The sequence below is a fragment of the Cyprinus carpio genome, unplaced genomic scaffold, assembly GCF_018340385.1.
Source record: "Cyprinus carpio isolate SPL01 unplaced genomic scaffold, ASM1834038v1 S000006522, whole genome shotgun sequence".
NCBI classification, from domain to species: domain Eukaryota; kingdom Metazoa; phylum Chordata; class Actinopteri; order Cypriniformes; family Cyprinidae; genus Cyprinus; species Cyprinus carpio.
The window spans coordinates 100,685-117,360 of record NW_024879189.1 but is presented as its reverse complement, the minus strand read 5'-3'; the positions used below and the strand labels follow the sequence as shown (position 1 = coordinate 117,360).

The 16,676-nt window shown below is 36.5% G+C and overlaps 3 pseudogenes; 2 read left to right on the top strand and 1 right to left on the bottom strand.

Annotated features, from left to right (window-relative positions):
- LOC122143874 overlaps positions 1 to 1,936 on the top strand; it is a 6,747-nt pseudogene extending 4,811 nt beyond the window's left edge.
- A 533-nt stretch (positions 1,937 to 2,469) lies between these two features.
- LOC122143872 lies at positions 2,470 to 5,408 on the bottom strand (annotated as a pseudogene).
- A 693-nt stretch (positions 5,409 to 6,101) lies between these two features.
- On the top strand, positions 6,102 to 16,223 carry LOC122143873 (annotated as a pseudogene).
- The last annotated feature ends 453 nt before the right edge of the window (positions 16,224 to 16,676 follow it).

The following is a 16,676-nucleotide window of genomic DNA, read 5'->3' as shown; positions in this document are numbered from 1 at the left end:
CGACTCTTGAGCGGCAGATGTTTCACTCATGCATGCCCGCGCTCTTTATGAAGGACCGTTCTGTGCCTTTTCACAGGGCGAGAACTTCTACTCAAGCGTCTCGTGGGCATGGCCCAGCATCCGCTCCAAGGTACAGAAAAGCTCTTCTACATGGAATGCATCCTGCACTTCCTGAGGCAACCCATATCCAGCAGCGGAGAAGGGGTTTACCCGTTCTGGTCACGCCCGCGATCTGGCGAAAGCGTTTCTTCATCCAACGGTTTTCAATGATATGCAACTATGCTCTGCAGGCTAAACCTTCTTTGCGTTGCACCTTGAAGCCAATGAGGGTGAAGCGGACAAAGGAATCGGCTTCCTGTTTTGGTCATTGGCCCTTTTTAAAAATGCGTAGACAATGGCGGTAGCAAAGTGGTGGTGATACCACAAGAGCATTGTTTTATTTTCTCATACACTTCAGTGGCATGGAAGAACTCTCTGAAGCTGATTGATAAGTATCGCGACATGTATTCCAGACATTGTGACTTTATCCCGAATTTGATTATTTTCGCCGGATCGCATCAGGAACATCTGGATGACTGTTCCTGGTGGTCAAGTTGCTAAGAGAGACTTCAGAAACGCATTATGGAAATGCCTCCATTGCAGTTGACGATTCATAATTTGAGTTGGCAGAAAGTCTTGAAAAAGAGTGGCTAAAGGGGGTCAAAGATTACCCAGAAAACACCGGTACGCTAATACTCAATGTCCTCATCAATTCCAACTTGTGTGAAAGAGGCAACTGGCAGGTTGGAAACGCAGTTTCCGGGTTGTTTATCGCAATCTTTTGGACCACCCTCTCCATCGATCAAAGTGTTTGCTCGAGTTGGCTGATCTTTTGCAATACATATCAATATAATATGACCGATACAGACATTAAGGATCACGCCGTGATCGCATCTGCACACATTGCTAACCAACCTTTCGGTGGGAAAAGCTTACGGGGGGTTCTTGCCAAAAGACTTGATGGAGGATCTGGCCAAAGAGCGCTCACATTCTGCAATTATGGCCGAGAGCTTAGGAGATAAGCCAGTAACCTGACTGTGCACAAAACGGCATGTTTTACAACTCATCAAGGTGCAGGAAAAAAGCTGCACAAAGCTCTTTCAGATTCAGTGGAGGCAACAGGAGAGGTTAGGAATTGGTTGGAGGTTTATCAAGGACAGTTACAGACACTCCTGGATTTGGCTCTGAGGGTCACCTTGAGGTAATAATCCACCTCATGCAAAAGAAACCGATCCTTTTATTCGGGAGCAAAGTCTTTGGCAATCTGGTCTGCATTTCCCTGAACTGAAAGACTCCAAACCACGCCAAAGGTAACTGACGCTACTGCGCCACCATGTGTGTTCAGAGATAGAAAGTCACCTGAGGTCAAAAGTCAAGCTCAAGCCCTTTCAACCCTACCCTACTAGTTTATGCTGGGCCAGTGCCATGTTTACCACGCCAAGACGGGCGGCTCTTGGCACAGCCGACCGCCTGATGTGAGTGTTTCATTCCCTGAGATATTCCTTCACTCTGCCTTACCACCAAACTCATCCCGCGAATGCAGAGAACAAGTACTGAACAAGCATCTGGGGAGGAGCCACAGCCTCTGGGAACTCTGAGCAAATCTGCCATTAGTCTGTCTCTGTTTTAAACCTGAAGATGAAAGTCTTGCTGATCCTGACTAAGACACATTTTCAAGGTTACCTTATTACCGATCAGCAAAGCGAAAGATCATGGAAAGTCTTGTTATTTCTTCCACCCCAAGTGCCATATCCTTTTGAAGAAGATTACACAGGCTGAGGACGCCCGGCTCAGGTCAGCATTGCAACGGACAACCAGGAGCTCTTACCTTTTGTGGAACTCTTACCTCCAAAACATTACTGATAATTGTAGCTCAACAGTAAATAGAGATGGCTAAATGGGTGTTTTGCAGGTGTTCATTTACATAGGTCATTTTTAACCAAATAATTTTTTAATATAACACCATTCATTTTTGTATTAAAAAAAAAAATCAAAAGATCAACATATATATACATATACATATACATACATATACATACATATACATATATATATACATATATATATATATATATATATATATATATATATATATATATATATATATATATATATATATATGATGAGCAATATATGTTAGCCTGTTTCATGTAGAGTAAGTAGTGCTTTATAAAAGAAAAATCAACTAAGGCACTGAATAACTGATTTAATGTAAACAAAATGCCCAAAAACATCAGTAGCCCTGAAATTAAGATAAAACTAGACAGCAACATTTAAAATACATGTAAATGTAACAGAAAATCTGACCATAAGGACACATTAAATGCATGATTGAATGATACATTTACAGGTCCAGTAGAAGTGACAAAGTAAAGTTTCCAGTCTGCAAAACTTTTTTTTAAAATTCAAAAATTTTAATTCAATTTATTCTTTATATTTAAAAAAAACTATTAGCAGCTTTTAAGACAGTGTGGCCTCCATGAGCAGATAAGACAGTCCGTGAGTGAGCTGTGACCTTTCACTGTGAAAGACCTTCAAAGTTAGGCTCAGTACAGGCTGGTAGAGCAGTTTGTCTGTTCAACAGTTTGTCCATGATGCTAATTTCAGCATCCCGCTTTTCAACTTCCTCTTGTGGTGTCCAAGACATATCATGTTGGAGTTTATATCCGCCAAGGAACTTGTGAGGAAAACTAGGACCCAATTCCTGTAAGAGATTGAAACCATATCATATTACTTAATTTTCCCACAATTATGTGTTTTCTGGTGACTTTTACTATAAACCCATTTCTAAATTTATATTGCAATTACACATAGTAAATGTTTTGTTTCACTATCACTTGCACCAACCAATTCATATTGACCTCTACTTCTCACTCATGTCAGCTGACAAGACCCAGGCACTCATAATGATGCACTCAACTGACCTGTGGAGACACAATCGAGAAGTACCGCTGTCCGGATTCACGGCAGGTAAAGATAATACATGTTTCCTGGTTTCTTCACAACATTGCAGGCAGCATGGTGAAGCTCAGCATCTTTCTTGGCATCTTCTAAAACCTGAAGGGTAAACAGGAAATAAATTAGCCATTATTTATTTGTCACATATAAGATTACTGGCACATGTATTCAAACATTAAAGGAATAGTTTACCTAAAAATAAAAATTTTGCTTATGATATACTCAGACCATTGAAGATGTAGATGTTTGTTACTCCATGGGAACAGATTTTAAGGAATGTAGCATTACATCACAGAGTCCAAAGAGCTGATAAAAATGTCACAATAATCCACAGGACTCCAGTCCATCAATAAATGTATAGTTATTGAAAAGCTGCATGTTTGTAAGAAACTAATCTACTGTTCAGACCTTTTTAACTTCAAGACTGGAGTTGTGTGGATTACTCAGATATTTTTTTATCAGCTGTTTTGGACTCTCATTTGTGAGCAAGTGATGTTATGCAATTTCTCCTAATCTGTTCTGGATGAAGAAACAAACTTATCTACATCTTGGATGACCTGAGAGTGAGTACATTTTCAAAGAAAAAAAAAAAATGTAATGGTAAATGGTACTGCTGTATAACAAAAAAGTAATTTGATTGACAGTTAAATCGTACCTTTCTTGCTTGCTCCTGAAGGTATCTTATCTGGTCAGCAATCACTGTAAGTTTGTTGCAAGCATTGGCTCTGGTGAATTCATCTCCCTAAAATAAAAAAAAACTGAATGAATGATAGTTTTTTTTATTTTTTTTTATTATGTTGATATCACAAAAAGTGATAAAGAGCTAAAGTATCACTAACCTTTCTGCACTTGCTGTGCCAGAGCAACTAGATCCATAGGATCCCCCAACCCGGTTAGTCTGGTAGGGACTCACCAGTGCCATTCCACTTGGCTTACTGCTGGTCTCCACCAAGGTTACTATAATATTAACAGTGTTGACATGTAAAATCCAGTTGAATCCATGTTAATGTTAATGACATGTTAATATAACATGTTAATCCATGTTAAATCATGATCACTTCCCAAAATGGCTTTATTACTATATAGAAGAAGAAAGGCAATGTTTGTGTTGTTTCTGCACTATTTGGGATGATTCCATCCTGAGCAAATGGCCATCAATTGAAAAATGGGAATGGTTTGTGGGACACAGAGAACTATCTCAGACAATGGGATGTCTGGAACTTCATTAACATACAGATCACAGCTGTTACAGAAAGGAGCAACATAATTTAAGGGTGTAAATTGTAAAGGTTAGTAAATTGTAACAGTATATTTTGATTTAGGCACCGCTGCCATAAAAAAAAGAGAAATTACAAATCGGTTTTTACTGCTTTCTGCACTGATCTGATCCACAATAATTCATCAAGAAACCATGCCTGCTATGTGAATTTTTAAGAGTGTTATGTAACCGGTTGGATAAGCACTGCAGGTTGAAAGTAAGCGCCTCTGGAGGTGCAGAGGAAATATTCATGATGCTAAAAAAAAAGGCTTCTGAGAAAATGTCAAACGTGTGAGTATTGGTATCTTATATCATGGCATGACGTATGAAGCACTGATCCAGTAAGGGGACATTTCCCAAACGTTACCAAAGTTCTGTCAACTTATAACGAGCATATATTTTGTTTGTCATTGATAATATTTTACAGCTAAAACATCCAGCCACTACTGTTTAAAAACATAACTATGGTGTGATGGAACGATTAACTTGACCAATTCAATCCGGGTGATGAAACGGGGGCTTACAGCCTGAACTAAACTAAAAACACTCAATGATATGACTCGTTCTTATAATTAGAGAGTTTAACATTGAAAGCATGGTCTTACCCATGGTGGTTTTGTTGGGTTGTTGTGGTAGACTGACAGTTTTATCCATTCTGTAAGTAAATATCCGCAGCGAACAGCAGCAAATTAATATGAGACTTCTCACCAGTGTCACAAAACTCTAGCACCAAACGAAGGAGGCGTTTCTGGGGTCCTACTGAGTTTCCTGCGGCGAGTAGTGAGCCGTGATAGTTGCCCGTGTAAAAATACCTATATTTTTTTATCTAATAATTTCTACACATATTTAATGGGGGTGGGGGGTCAAACTATAGCACGTGTTTCTATGATAATATTTTTGAATATTACAAGGCAAATTTATATTTAATGTATCGATAATTAAAATGCAAAGCGACCGTGCATGTTTAGCGGTAGCCTTCGCGTATGTCGTGTTATGTAGACTGCAGATGGATGTTGTAACGTGAGTTTTCTGCAGTTATGAAAGATCTAAGTTTAAAATTATAAAACGAAAAAATTGCAAGTCTGTACAAGTTTATCACTTGTTTTGCACGTTTGGACGTTTCCTTCATATTACCTGAATTATGGAAGATGTATCTCTGTTTTTATATCCTTATTTTTTATTTAAACAATTTCAACCTTGAGTTGTAAGTTTTTTCTTCATAACACAGAGAGAAAAAAGTGCCATGTTTAGTATAACAGTTATATATTTTTCTAACCGAAAAAAAAAAATACTGTGAAATTTAATTTTTAGTAAAACTTTAAAGTAACTTTGTAAAATAAGTGCCATTTTTATGTTTATGTGGGTTTAAAGAACCCCAGGTGGTCTGTGACTACAGTTAGATTTTATTTATTTGTTTATTGTGAAACTGAATTTTAAAATAACTCGATAAAATAAAGACTATTAGCCTACATTAAATTAAGCTTATCAGATCACTATCAAGAACACTGCATTTTATGCAGACTATTCATGTGAGAATATACACAAAGTGTTGATGTGTTAAACTATGCTTCGTGAGTTAATAAAAGTTAGACCAAAAAGTGTTAGCTGAAATGTAAAAATACAAATAGACATCACTCAGCTACATGCTACTTGACTCAACATAAATGAAATGCAGTTTTATAAATGTGGAGTATGCCTGTCCTCCAGTTGTGTATTTTATGAAGCCTATACATTATAGTTTAAGTTTAGAATGCGTCTCTCAGACTAGATTTGTGACTAGACCCAGATTCACACAGTTGCCCTAAATGTCTCAGTTCTTACACAGGGCAGGCTTTCCACCGTCCTGGAGCTCCACCCTCTCCAAAGACTTTCGGAAATTCTCCAAAACCGAGTTCTACCTCACAGGCCTACAGTCTCCAAGATGTGGCTCTCCCCGTCCCTGATCTCAGTCCTCTTCACTGTCCATTTCACCCTGTGTGACACTCAAAGCAATGGGATATTTGAGCCATACGATCTGCTTTTTGATAACGCGGTGGAGGCGTATTATAAGCAGGACTGGCTGGCTGTGATCCTGAATATGGAAAGAGCTTTGCGGAATAAAGCAGCGCTGCGTAAAATCCAGACGCACTGCCGCGTATCCTGCGCGAATCACACCGCTTTCGGGGATCCTTTCCCCGGTGTGGATGTCGATCCCAGGAACCGGGGCCGTGGAAGATTTAGCGTTTTTCCAGAGGATTCTCAAACGGGCCGATTGTGGTGAATGCATGCGAAAGCGAGAAACTGGGACCACCGACACTTCATAAAGTTAGTGAGTGAGGCGATAGAGCTGGAGTTCAAGAGAAAGGACGCCTTACAATTACCTGCAAGTGGCTTACTTTTAAGGTAAAAAGAGGCTTTGCAAAATGCGAGAAAAACGTGTTATAAAAAACGCATTTTTAAAAACAAGTAAACATAAATGGGGACAAATCAGTGCATCTCTTTTAGAGCAAGATTTTTTGTAAACAAAGAATATCTTGTTATCAAGTGCATTCTGTGCGTAAAATGTGCATCAGATGCATCCGAGCAGATGTGCATTTTGTACACATGTATGTAGATGTCACTGAATGGTTAACAGTTTGAGAAGTTCTTCCACGTTTCCCCAACCCCCCCAAACTCACATCACTGTGCCACGTCTTTAGGTGGAGCCTTGCAGAGTTTAGATGCTTCCAGAAATGCTATGAGTGGGCTCTTAAATATCACAGCCTTTTATTTAAATTATATTATCAGCATAATTGGAAGTCATCATGTATTTCAACCGCACTACTTTAATGACAGCACCATTATATATTATGTAATAAATAAATAAATAAAATATATACTTAAAAAAGTCTCTTATGCTTGCCAAGGCATTTTATTTGATCAAAAAAATACAATAAAGTTTAGCTATAGGAACAGTTTTGTCTCTGAAGCATAACTCGGAAAGCATGAGTGTTTCCTAACCAATATCTGAATATTTTTGGTTCTCTTTGTTCTCTTACAGATAAACAAACGACAAGGCAGTGGCAGCAGCAAATAAATTTTTTCATGGCTGAACCCGACCACATAGAGATGAAACAGAATTTAGAGTACTACAGGATGATGGCTGGGGTGCAAGAGACGGATTTCAAGGACCTGGAGGAGAGACTGCATATGGTACAAGCAATGTTTATTAATCTGAATATCCCTAGATAGATAGATAGATAAAATGTTTATTGAATGCTGAAATATAATTGCTGATTTTCAGGCTGAATTTTTAGAGGGCAAGATTCATTTACAGTGCAGAAGATTTTGCCCCAGCCATCGAGGCACTTTGAGGCCGCTGTCGAAGAATATTTCACCGCTTATGAAGAATGCAGAGTTCTCTCTGCGAGGATCGTTCAATTATGATGGTTACAACTACATGGAGGTACAATGCCCGATCTCTTCCAGTCTATGACAGGCATGTGGTTTTGGGAGGCTTTGATTTTGACTTAACAACAGCAGATTTCAATCTTAAATCTTGTGGTGTTTAATGTCTCATTTGAATTCTATTTTTCTTGTTACACTACATGTTTCATAAATATAGATTTTCTGAAGTATTCATGTCTATATTTGCTTTGATCACAGATCATTACCTTCATGCTCTGAACTGCAAACAGAACTGCGCTGTGGATCTGGCATCCACCGCTGGAAGAAGAAGCCTTTTGAAGATTTCCTCCATCACTTTTAACTACCTTCAGTTCTCATATTACAACAGTACGATATACTCTTCATCAGCAGAATCATAACAGTATCAGATTTCAGTGTTGTTATTGTTAACTAAAACCAAAACCAATATTGTTTTATGTCTGTATAGTTTTTTTCTGAATATAAAAAGTATTGTTTTTGGGTAATTTTCACGGTAACACTTTATTAGCTTGCATATTACTAGCATATTGGCTGTTTATTAGTACTTATAAAACACATATTCTACATGAACATATTCTACAACCGTAATTCTATCAAATACCTAAACTTAACAACTATCTTACTAACTATTAATAAGAAGCAGATTAGAAATTTATTGAGGCAAAAGTCATAGTTAAGGGTTTATTAATAGCAAGAATTGGACCTTAAAATAAAGTGTGACCAGTTTTCTTTTTATTACAGTTTTAGCTTTATTTATAGTGTTTTAGTAGCTACATCAAGTTAAAGAAAATTAAAATGAGAAATGTTGCCTTGGAAACTAGCTTAAATAGAACAAGTTTACATTTTTTAAAAATATTATTTCAGTTAACATTTATTTAATTATAAATAATGACAACTTTTTTAATGGTTTTAGTTTTTGTTAACTATAATATAATAACTGGTTTCAGTATCTAAAATAATTATGTAATCAAATACCATTTAAAAAAAAAAAAAAAAAGCTTAAACTTTTTATTAGAAAAAAATTAAATTAGAAATCTTGACTTTGCAACTAACTTAAATAAGCCGAAGTACTACAAGTAAAGATTTATTAACACTGAAAAATATAAAAAAGTATAAAAAGATCATTCAAAATATTAATAAATACACTAGTAGTATATAAATAATTTTAAAATAACATTGCAAGATTTAGCATTAAACCTTAATGTATTGTATGCGAGTATAAATACCCTTACTGATAGTTTGCATAACAGTTTCATACATTGGAGTGTTGCTAATAAAGTTAGGTTTTTGTGCACTGGAGAATTTTTTTAATGCATCATGTATTATTAACATCTGAGTTCATTTTTAAAACTTTAATCTTTTTCTCTCCCAGGTGAGAAATATGAGCAGGCCATTGAGTGTGCTAAAACATACCTGCTCTTCCACCCTGAGGATGCAGTCATGGCTCAGAACCTAGCATACTACTCCGCTGTTCTGGGAAGAAGACAAAGCCACCAACATCACAGCCAGAGAGGTGCCGTCTGCACATGCCACTGATGCACAAGCATGCTTTTGATCTTCAGCACATAGATTTGTAATATCAGTTATTAACAACTTCAGATTCATTTTAATCAAAAAAAAATTTTTTGTCTTGTTGCAGGTTGTTAAGCAGCATATTAAGAGGTCTTTGCTGGAAAAAGAGCTTCTTTACTTTGGCTATGAGATGTTTGGTAAAACTTTTGTTGATCCAGTAAGTGTGCATCCAGTGCTGTGCTTCTCATATTTGTGATCAATTACAATTTATAATAAAATCTTTATCTCATTCTGTTGTAGGACACATGGACCCCTGAGGACATCATGCCCAAGAAACTAAGAGACAAACAAAAGTAAGTATACCTTTGTTGTTTCATCTGATATTTTAACATGGAAGTTCAACTGACCTGACATTGGTTTTTCTCTTGTGCACGCAGAGAGCGGACAAAGAAACAGCCGCGAGGATTACAGAGGAGATCAGTAACCTGATGAAGGAGATCGAGGCACGCTTGTGGAAGAAAAGAGTAAAGAATCATCAGACCTGGCCATGTTTGTGAAAGGCGGTAAGATTTAAATTAGAATTCAACATATGTGTAGGGATAGACAAGTCACATGACTGGGTCATCCAATTGGTGTTTTTCAGATATAAATCCAGCCTCTACTCCAGAAAAATGCCAACAAACGTCCGTTTGATGAAATCGCGATAACCTTGACACCGTCAGCCCTGAATGGTTCACAGAGGGTTGTCCTAGATGGCATAACCACATCCGATGAGTGTCAGGAACTTCAGCGCCTCCCAGTGTATGTTTCTCATTTCATTCTATTTCCCAAAAGAGTGAACAAAAATTAGTTTTCTGCAGTCAACTAAAGATTACTCTCTTTTATTACTTGAATCTCGCAGGCAGCAGCTATTCAAGGTGGTTTTAAAGCAACTCTCTCTCCTCATTCAGTGAGTGAGATGTTTCAGGATATTACGGTTCTCAAAGCCCTGCAGGTGAGACCTACTTTACTAAATGGTTTTTAAAATCCTCTTGAATTCAATGGATTCATGAAACTAATATCTGTACCATGTTCTAACCAGTTAACATGCAACACAGTCGTTTAGTTTGTTTTTGTTGGGCTTGGTGGCTACACTACTATTCATATTCCTTTTATGCTCACCAAGGCTGAATTTATTTGATCAAAAATACAGTAAAAGCTGTAATATTGTCAAATATTTTTACAGTTTAAAATAGCTGCTTTCTATTTTACTATTTTAAAATGTAAATTATTCCTGTGATCAAAGCTGAATTTTCTGTATCATTACTTCAAGCTTCAGTGTCACATGATCCTTCAGAAATCATTCAATATTGCTGCTCAAGAAACATTTCATATTATTATCAGTGTTGATATAGTTTTGCTTGTTGATTTGTTTGTTTATTATCTATGTAGAAAATGTATTTTTGTGGAAACTGTGATACTTTTTTCTAATATGCTAACATGACTTTTCTGTCACTTTAAATTAATTGTATGCATCATTGCTGAATAAAAGTATTAATTCCTTTTTTCAAAAATCTTACTGACCCCAAACCTCTGTACAGCAGTATGTGTTTGAAAAAAAAGCCAAACAAAGACTTAAAAATAAAGGTTCTTTATCAGCATCTGTGGTTCCATGAAGAATCTTTAACATCCATGGATTCTTTCTGTTCTACAAAATATTCTTTATAGTCAAAAAAGGTCCTTTAAAATTGTTATTCACACTTAGAAAAAAAAAGTTTCTTTTAAGAACTGTTCACTGAAAGATTCTTTGGGTAACCAAAATGGTTCTTCTATGGCATTGCTGTGAAAACAACCTATTGGAACTTTATTTTTTTTTTTATTTTTTTTTAAGTTAATAAGAAAAAAAATATATATATTTATGCTTGAGGTATTAGGCTGATTTAGATTTGTGATACTCTTTGTTTTTTGACTTTCTCACTGGTACATTGTATAATCCATCAGTTTAATTTTTTCTCATATCTTGTCCAGGAAGGTCTGGTTCCCTTGATGAGTGCACGATTGTTTTCTGACCTCAGTGAGAAGATTCGTAAGGTTCTGGAATCCTACTTTGTTCTGGAATCACCCCTATATTTGTACAGCTCAAACCTGGTCCGCCCGATCTGCCATCGGTAAACTGACTTTTTTAGAGAAATCTGTATTATTTTTGCATCTTGAACACAGACCTATTTAGTTCTCAAGCAAGCATGTGTTGGTTTCTTTCATAGCAGAGAAACAGGAAGAGCGCACAGACTGTCTGCTTATCTCAGAGCTCAACAGCTGTATCAAAGAGCTGTCAGCATACAGCGATCAAGGCTACAGGTTTGCTGCTTGAGGAACCAGTGAAGCATTATGGTTATTTAGTTTATAGTGTTTTCACTAATGCATTCTGTTTTGCTTTTGTAGTGCCGCTTTGTACCTCAATGACGACTTTGAAGGGGGAGATTTTATCTTCACTGAGTCAGATGCCAAAAGTATCTCTGTAAGATTTCTAAATGTTTCATATTACTTTTGCATCAAACTAGTGAACTGTGTAGAGGAGAAACTAAGTAAAATCGGTGACGCTATTTACATGACTTGAAATCTTTATAAGTGTAAATTATGTGTTATTATGAGTATACTGTAGCTTGAAAAACTAGTTTCAAAGTAGCTTCATTTTAGACTTGGTCTGTGTCCTTGTGGCAGCATGTTCTACTAATTGTGTTGTTGTGGCATGAATGTTCTAAAACGGATATCATTTCACTCTACTGTCTCTTCAGGCAGTGGTGTGAAGCCTCAGTGTGTGGTGGTAGAGTCGTGGGATTCAGAGCTGGACCGAGAACCTTCATGGAGTGACCGCAGTAACCAAAGGCCAGAGGTGTAGCAGCTGTAGTGCTTCGGTTCTCTCTGGATCCTCATCACAATGAGAAGGCAAGATACTTGGCATTATTGTAAAGCAGTCAAATTTGTATGATGGTGGGTTTAGTTTTGTAGAGTGTTTTGTTTTTTCATCAGGAATGGTTATTTAATTTAGGTTTGTCTTGTACATGTCCTCATTTTATTACTGACCTCGAATTTAGGTTGAATACCCAAATCGGTTGTTTTGTTCATCTCTAATATTGTATTATCAGGCATTTGATTATTCTATTTCACCTTTAAGAGTATTGAATCTCATTCATCTTATTCCTGTAAACACTTTCGCGTGTCTTACCGCCGTGACTGATCTCAGATTCACACCTCGTCAGTCTTGGTCATTAGACAGAGGCGATAACTAATCCCTGGACGGCATTGTGCAACACTTCCGATACTTCTACTAGCTCAATTCTAGAATACTTTTATAGTCCCCATAGATCTGCAACACTTAATTAGGGTAGACTATATCTACTCGAGGTCATGACCATTACTATAGAACCAAGCTGACCAAAACCTAACTTCTTCCTAAGTAACTTTATATAATTCTACAGTGATTTTCGCATGGTACACGTCAGTTAGAATACTACTAGAATAAATCCAGAGGTTGAGCTGACAAACCCCCAAATTTAGGTTGTCACAAACACACATGTTGCGTGTACAATGGAAAAACCCAATAGCCTCTAACAGCTCTAAGTATACATAACCTAATGCCCACTGTGTTAGCAAAGGAGCGCCAAAACATCATTTCAGTCCTGTTGCGACTAACATGAGCCACAGATTTGCGGTGGTAAAAGACTTAACAAGTTACTATAGGAAATAATTCTCAGAAGTAAGTCATAATAATTAAAATGTCAGCAATTTAATTATCAAGTCAGGCAAACTATGTGTTTCTCGTACATAGCCATTTTCAAAGATATCACAATCAATTACAACATATACAAGTCTCAAAGATGAATCTAAGAGTAAGATGCATACCTGACTTTTAGAAAGATACATAACATACAGAGTGTTGGTGGACACTCTAACGCTTTGGGGCTTCTGACTACAGAATCACCCTGATCCTCTTGCAAGATTTCCTTAAGTACTCTGACCAAGATTAACATCCCCCGAAATGGAGAAAGGGACTAACAATTAGAATTTGCATTGATCAAGTAGAGTTATCACCTTTTGGGACAGAAGGTAATTTGCATGAAAGACACTGGGAGTAGTCTGTTTTCAGTATGTTCTAATCTCAATGGCTGTTTGTCCTATTGTTTAAGAGAATGAGAACCTTTCACCAAACACACAAAAGACCTTTCAAGTGACATCAAAAACATGAAAACATTGCACAATGGTTATAAACTCTGATTAAGAATAGTGGTTTCGCGTTCATCTCTGTAAGTGTAATCTTCATAAGTCCGTGAAATTTTCATCTCTCCTCAGTTGGGTGTGTTGTCTTGAATGGAGGATGTGAGGGTTGTTAAAACAGTTGTTCAAACGCTGATTCTCGCAAGAGTTTTTTTGTCTTTTCAGACTGTGGCCTTCCTCTAGTCCAGGCAGAAGGCATCAGCTTTACAGTTTAACAACGTGTCTGAGTGTATCTCAGATGATCATCGAATCTGACCAAAGTGTCTGAGATTCTGTAAATCTTACACAAGTATGACTTTCAGTGCTGTTCTGTGAATGGTAAAATGAAGCGATAAAATAAGAATTACTGTAGATTTGAAAACCTGGAAAACTAAAACTTTCTTGTGGTGTGTTGCAGTGTTGTTATTGTTAACTCAAACGATTAATTGAATAAAAGCTGAAAAGAAAATTAAATATAAATAGTGAATATAAACAAACTTACACTTTAAGTCTTAAAGGAAAATTAGAAAATGTGGTCTTTCCAAACTAACTGAAAATAGAATACGTTGAAGTACAAATATATTGAAAATAAATTAATAATACAAGCTAAAAAGAAATATGAAAAACTAATAAAAAGATAAAAAGCTCATAACAAATGACTAAATCTCAAACATGAATGAATTCCAAATATACATTTTTTTTTTTATTAGATTAGATTAGATTTCAACTTTATTGTCATTGTGCAATATACAAGTTTTTTTTTTTTTTTACAGAGACAAGGAAATGCAGAGTTAGTATCTAACCAGAAGTGTAAATCACAATATGTATATAAATATAATGTAATATTACAGAAAGGTATGTATACACATTAAGATGTTTATGGAGTGCAAAGTTTGAGATACAGAAGCAGAGACCAGGGGCCTGTTTCATAAAACAAGTTTACCAAATAAGCCCAGTTATTTCAGTTATGTCCTGATGTATTGTCCAGTTGGTTTCCGTTTAAAAATAATCAGACTAACTGAAACAAGCCTAACTTATTTGGTAAACTTGTTTTATGAAATAGGCCCCAGCTGTACAAGTAGCTGTAAATACAAGGTGCAAATGAAAGGTATAAACACAATAGTTTACTGACATTATACAGAAGAAGTATAGAAATATTTATATATGACCACATATGTATGGTATACAATGCAAATGGCATTATGAGGTAGAAATACAAAGAAATGTGCAAAAACAGGAAGCATAATAATTAATGCTGTCAAACTATTAATCACACCCAAAATAAAGGTTTTGTTTACAATTTGTTTTTGTTTAATAGCTTATCAGGATTGCTCGTTTGACAGCACTAATATATACATGTAAATATTTTCAAAATATATACTGTATGTGTGTGTATTTATTTATACATAAATAAACACAGCACACACATATATATTATGTAAACAAAAACTTCTATTTTGGATGTGATTAATTGTTTGGACAGCACTAATAATATTGTAAACATTGGGCAGATTTCACCACACGCAGGGAAAATAGAGGCTTTCTGATCTGAGATCAGTGCAGTTGCTGTACCACACTGTGTATTTGCAGTTTGTTAGGATGCTTTCAATAGTGCAGGGGTAAAAGTTCAATGTGAGCAGACAGGTGAGCTTTTCTTATAGTCCCTAAGTATAATAAAGGTGTAGAAAGGGACTGTTATGCCTTTTTGATGAGAGTGGAGGTGTCCAGGAATAATCTTCAGAGATATGGACACCAAGGAACTAAAGCTAGTCACATGTTCCACTTGGGACTCCATCAATGCTAGATGAAAAGGTGTGTCATCTTTCCTAGACTGCCGGTGGTCCATAATCAACTCTGTGGTCTTCTGTGTGTTGAGTGCCAGATTGTTGTTGGCACACCACCCTACAGGGGCAAAACAAACTCTTCCCTGTAGGCCATCTCGTCATCACCAACTTATAAGGCCTACCACCGTGGTGTCATCTGCCAACTTGAGTATAGAGTAAGAGCCATTGTACAGGTGCAGTCATTAGATGAAGAGGGAGTACAGAGGATTGGGATTAGCATATATGCCCTGTGGAACACCAGTGTTTAAAATGAGTTTGGACTGTTTAGAGAGAAAGTCCAAGGTCCAGTTGGGAGAGGGAGGGCTGATGTCAAAATCAGTGAGCCTGGAGATCCATTTGGAATGGATAACAATATTAAAGGCAGAACTGAAATCAATGAATAGCATTCTGATATATGTTTTGCTTTCAAACACATTAACATATAAATAATACTAAAATAACAGGCCTGTTTTATCTTAAAACTTAATTGTGTATAGTTCCCTCTTTGTCTAACCTTATTGTATTGTGTTGTGTCCACAGGAGCGTTTTAGAAGTTGAAGAACTTCTGAAAAAGCTTTCCAGCCCAGTTGAAGCTGATGTCCAGAAAACAGAAATGGACAGTAACATGAAAACCCTCTGAACATGAAAGAACAGTTTTTCTGCTAAAAACAACAGAAAAAAGAAACAGTAAAGACAAGCACATCTACAGAACAACCCCAGCAAAGCTACTGATGGATAACAAAACTGACAGCAAAGTGGTGAAGAAAAGTGAAAAACCAAAGGCCAAAGCATCTAAAAAGAAAACAAAAACCCAAACAAAAGATAAAGCAGTCAAAACAAAAAGCAAAGTGTCAGACAAAACAAAAACCAATACAGCAGAGAAAAAGAAATCAAAAACAACCAATAAGACAAAACCTGGTGTACGTCAGATGAAAAGAAGAAAACAGGAGAAGCAACTGTTCAAACTACTGCAAAGCCAAGAGCACAGAACCTAAAGACTCTACAGATGAAAACCACAAGGATGAGTTATGACCTCATGCAGAAAAGGTTCTGTTTTATTCTGATTCTGAGTTTTTCTTTTGTTTTTGTTTTTAAATCATTGATAGAGGAGTACTGATGGGTTTTTGTGTTTTTGTACATTTTTTTAAAGACTCATGAAGGAACCATAGGAGTGCACACTTGACAATCAAGTTGACTGTTGTATTTTCTGTTTAACCTGAATTATAATTAAAAGTTTCTTGTCTCAGGAACCGAAATACAGCAGTAACATTTCATACTCCTTGAAAGACTATGGCAAGCTTTCAGAGATTACATTTGCCACTTTGCATTCCCACAGTAGTTACTGAATAAAAGTGACATCTTTGTTAAATGATAAGATATTGTGGGATGCCCATGGTGTTCAAAAGGTTCCAGATATTGCTCTTGTCCCCTCTTAAATGTAATTAGTT